The 4,965-nt window shown below is 46.3% G+C and overlaps 1 protein-coding gene across 1 annotated transcript in view; it reads right to left on the bottom strand.

The window, feature by feature from the left end:
• Il17rd (interleukin 17 receptor D) overlaps positions 1–3,613 on the bottom strand; it is a 73,256-nt gene extending 69,643 nt beyond the window's left edge. The window contains exon 1 of the mRNA XM_033757002.1: positions 3,481–3,613. The gene's annotated coding sequence lies outside the window, so the exon portion shown is untranslated. The remainder of the gene's footprint in view (positions 1–3,480) is intronic.
• Between the last annotated feature and the right edge of the window lie 1,352 nt (positions 3,614–4,965).

Below are 4,965 nucleotides of genomic sequence, written 5' to 3'. Positions count from 1 at the left end.
GTTTGATTACAGAAACTAATAAAGTATTCTCTAAATAATGAAAAAAAGAATAAGATAAGACTATAAGAGCGAGAAGCAATTTAAATATGTTCAGGGACCATTTTCATCTCCAGAATTAAGGATTATTTTGATGTTACATCATTGCCTTTTCTCTTTTACTTTCCTTTTTAGTTTTATTTTAGGATTCCCTATTTTTAATGTTCATACAGAGATTTCCTTAACTGAAATACCGAATAGTTTCTTTGGTGTGAAAAACTATAATAGTACACAGGATCCTAATGAGATAATTAATAATGTGAAATAGGAAGTAAAGGGCTAAAGGTGCAGGGAAAGTGGGAAGGGTGGGGGAAAGGTAAGAAGGGAGAGGAAAAAAGTATGAGAAACTGAAAAAATGGAAATAAAGTGTTTGTAAATGGGGAGGGGAGGAGGGGGTGAAGGGAGGGCAGGGACAAGGGGAAAAATGAGAATCAAGACCTATTATGTAAAGGTACAGGATCCCAATGATGAATGTAACTGTATCGTATACATAGATTGTACCAATAAACTCAATAAAAAGAAAGAAAAAAAAAACACATTAAACCCTGGAATAGGGGTGGGGGTATAACTCAGTGGCACAGCACTTGCCTAGCAAGCCTGGGCTCGATCCCCAGCACCACAAACAAAATAAATTAAGAAATAAGGTGGGGCATGGTAGTATTTGCCCATAATCTGCAGCACCAGAGAGGCTGAGGCAGGAGGATTACTTAGGAGTTCTGTCACAGGCTGGGACTGAGGGTCCGGGAGGCTAAAATGAGGAATTTAACCCACCCCTTTAAAATAAGTGTCAAGTTCCCTGACTCTTGGCAAAGCAAAATAATTTTCAGGACTTGTCAGTAAAAGAGGCATGAGAAGGATTTGTTAGAAGTAGACATAAGACACGCTACAGAGCAGAGTGAGTGCTCAAAGAAATGAGGCACAGTACAGCTGGGAGCTGGGGATCTTATGTTGGGAAAGGTGGAAGTCTAGAATTCAAAGATCTATGGTCTTATCCAGTCGGAGAGGATGGCCCACCCCTGGAGAAATAATGGTCTACTCCTATTGGAATTCCACCCAAAAAGTTAGTCCCATTACAGGAAAGAGGACCATTTGCAAGTAAGAGGGTATGGGCAGACCTGTTTACAGCTGAAAAGGAGTCGCCCAGGTTTGCAGTGGACAAATTAAAAATAATAATAATAATAAGCAAACTGGGCTTGTGTTCTGAAGCTGCAGGTTTTTCTTTGAAGTATAATTTTTAAAATTTCTATTTCCTTGTTTCCTTTCTACCTAAGCTTTATTTCTTCTACCTCAGTTCGGGGCCAACCTGGGCTACATAGTTCAAGGCCAGCCTGAACTACTTTGCAAGACACTGTCTCAAAAATCAAAACCAGGCGGGCTGGGGATTTATTTAGCTCAATGTTTCTGCCGCCTGCCCCACGAGCGCAAGGTCCCGAGTTCGATCCCCAGTACCCAAAACAGAAAAGAAAGGAAGAAAAACAGGCTAGGGGTGGTGGCACATGCCTGTAGTTCCAACACTCTGGAGGCTGAGGCAGGAGAATTGCCATAAGGCCAGCCTGGGCTACATAGTGAATTGAAGGCCAGCCTGCACTATAAAGTGAGACCATGTCTCCAAAAAATAACAAAGCTGAGATAAATAATAAATGTATAAAGTCAAAAAATAAAATTGTACTTGTCAGGCTTGCCCTTGTGAAATGTGAGGCCCAGGAACCAGAGTGGCTAAAGTTACGCTGCTTTTCCCCTCAGCTCTGTGTACCCACCCCTCCGTGCTAGGCCCCTGGGTTCTCATTGGCAATAGCTTCCTCAGGGCTGTCTGTGCTTCCACTTCTACTGCAATGTATCTCCCTACTCTGGACCCAATGAGACCTAGAAATGTACAGCAGACACCGATTTCTGATTAAATACTTTCTGTGATGGCTTTTCGCGGGGAGGGGTACCAGGGATGGAACTCGGGACCTTGAGCTTTCGAGGCAGGCAGCGGATCCACCTGCCTCCACTGAGCTAAATCCCTGGCCCTTGTGATGGCTTTTACTCAAGTCATTTGGAATAAAATCCACGATCATCTTCTCTCCCATATCACCTCCTCTTACTCTGCCTTCACCACCCACTTTGACCCAATCTTGGTGGTTTTGACATAGGGGACCAACTAATCCAAAAAAAATGATAGACGGCAAGTCATCCAAATACACAAAAATAATCCAAATAGGGGAAATATAATTCCCAACCTGACAGACATCCAAAATTCAAGTTAGTGGTCTCTAAAATTGAAGGATGAATGCTAGGAACGGAGGTTAAGAGTAGGAAGAATTTATCGACAGATACCTTCTGTCTACAGGGTGACCAGAAAGTGGGTTACCCGCCCAGCCCGCTTTTTAAAGGCGTTCTATAGAGCAAAGCCATGAAGTGAGGAGGGTTCAAAGTGAGACAAAACTATTAGACCCAGTGGAAAATTACAAGGTGGGCATGAGGTGGGACAAAATCATGACCGGCCCATGAGATTACAAGTACAGTCACCCAGGTCATATGGATTAAATGGCGATCCAATGGGAAAACAAGTCACGTACCAGGAATTTCCAGAAAGGAAATGGGCTAGGGAGACTGATGTCTATTTAGAATATCAATCGCTGCTATTCATCTCTAGGGGAAGTAGTATTTCTTTTCTTTTTATAATGCTAACCAGTGAAGGTCTTTCTATGCTGAGGGCACTGCTTTGTCTAACTACCTTACGAGAATTTCTAACTAACTTAGCCGTCTGCAATAGTGTTGTCTCAGCAAACCCTGGAAACCATTGATACAGGGCACCAAGGAATCCAAATAAGGGAAATATAACTCCTAACCTGCTAGATATCTAAACTCCAAGTTCACATTTTCCAAAACCGAAGTATAGATTCTAGGAACAGCAGAAGTTAAGAGTAGGAAAAATTTATTGAAAGATAGCTTCTATCTAAGGGACAGAAGGGCAACCCCATAGTGGGTTACCCGCCCAGCCCACTTCTCAAAAGGGTTTTATTTAGCAAAGCCAAGAGGTGAGGCAAGGACAAGGTGGACAAAACCATGGCCAACCAATAAGATTACAGGTAATGCTGACTGAAGGGGGGTCACATGGGGAAGCGAGTCACACAGCAAACACAAGGAAGGAACGAGACTTCCAGGAAGGAAAGGGCTAGGGAGGTTTCGTCCCCACCCAAGGGCACTGATGCCTATTTAGCGTATCAATTGCCGCTGTTCACCTCTAGGAGAACAAGGTGGGTGTAATACTTTTTCCTTTTTTAGAATGCTGCCCTTCCTTGAAAGTGTCTCAGTCTTCTTCTGTATTGACTCCTCCAGGGCGGCCTTGTCGAACCGCCTACAAGATATCTAATTAAGTTAGCTGCCTACAACGCTGCCACTGTGTCCCTCCAACAAAGCAGCCTCCTCTGCATAATCCCTTGCCAGACGCAGACTCACCTCTTCTTGTCCCCAGGCCTGAGCCACTCTCCTGTTAGCACAGGATTCCAGCTCTTTTCCTGGTGGCCCCAGACAAGCTGCCACATCTTTCTGCTTAAACTCTCCAGACAGGCCAGGTGGCCCCCGCTTTCTCCTAGGAGAGAAAAAGTAATGCAGGCAGAAGTCCTAGGGTTTGGCTCCTCCAGGAACTGGGGAGGGGGGACAGAGCCAGCCCTGTCTGACCTCGGAGGCTGGATGCCACCTGGAACCCAGCATCACTCCCAGAGATAGGGGGATAGGGTGGGGCTCCCCAAACGCCATCCATCACAAGGCTCGGGTGCTGGGCCTTCCCGTCCGTGTGCACTGCTAGGTAGAAATGTTCTGTATTCCACCTTGATGCTGGGGTTTTCAGAAATTCTGACAGACCCGGCGGGGGGGATAACACACCAACTGCTCAGGCAGAAGAGCCAGGTCCACAGAGGCCGGCAGCCAGAGTCTGTCTCGGGTTGGTTCAGGGCTCTGTTCACACCCTGCAGACAGACACACGGGGCCTCTCCAGCTCATTCCGAACCCTCTAACACGCAGGGGAGGTCCTCAGAGGCCCAGGGTGCTCCAGGCTGAGAAATGGCCAGGGCCGCATGGGTGCTGGTGAAAGACCAAGGAAAACCCCTATACCGTCTTGAGATTCCTTACCCTGTGTGCCTTCCTGCTCTGTATGCGCCATAACTTACTTGCCAACTCCACATGGAGGGACTTCTTTTACACTAGAGATTTTTAAATACCCCATATATTTATTTAACACATTTATTTGAGTGTGTTCTTAGGATACATTCCTAAAACTGGGAATTGCTGAATGACACATATCGAAAATTGCCAGAAGCTCGACATCTCATTGCCCTCTTAGCTGCTGCTCCGCTTAGCCGGGTGGACCGAGTTCCCATGTCCTTGTCATTTGCTGTTCTCGCTTTGTTGGGGAGTTGAATGCCAGGAAAGAGCAGTAGGAGGGCCTGTGAGTGAGGAGAGTTTCTCTGGGTTTTACTCCAGTCCCCATCTGAGTTGATGACAGGGCAGGCAAAGCTACACTCCTGCTCCCTTCCTGGCCCCACATCCTCCCACGGATGCCCCTCTCCTCAGCTCACTGCAGACTGAACCTGCTGACTGCCGCTCAAAACCTGCTGCACGACTGCGTCAGCTTTTCCACCAGAGGAGGGAGTACACAGGAAAAGCATTCGTGTCCACCAAGAACGTGGCTCGAACCACAGCTCTCAGGGACTCCACAAAGGGCCTAAGCATGTGTAGAGGTGGAGGGGAACTGCACACACCCAAAGGTCAAATCTGGTCAGGAAATTAAGACAATAAATCTGCATTTAAAAATGTCATTCTCAGTCTGGTTTTTGCTATTGATCCTCTTCATCTTCTCTTTTTATCCAGATTTCTCAGAATGTTTTGGGGATGGGCTTGGCTGTCCTAGAAGCTCAGCTAAAAGGAGGAGGCCAGGCCTCCACA

The sequence above is a fragment of the Fukomys damarensis genome, unplaced genomic scaffold (assembly GCF_012274545.1).
Source record: "Fukomys damarensis isolate Sample0158 unplaced genomic scaffold, DMR_v1.0_HiC HiC_scaffold_28, whole genome shotgun sequence".
Taxonomy (NCBI): Eukaryota; Metazoa; Chordata; class Mammalia; order Rodentia; family Bathyergidae; genus Fukomys; species Fukomys damarensis.
The sequence above is the reverse complement of the archived record's forward strand: the minus strand, read 5'-3'. Positions and strand labels throughout refer to the sequence as shown.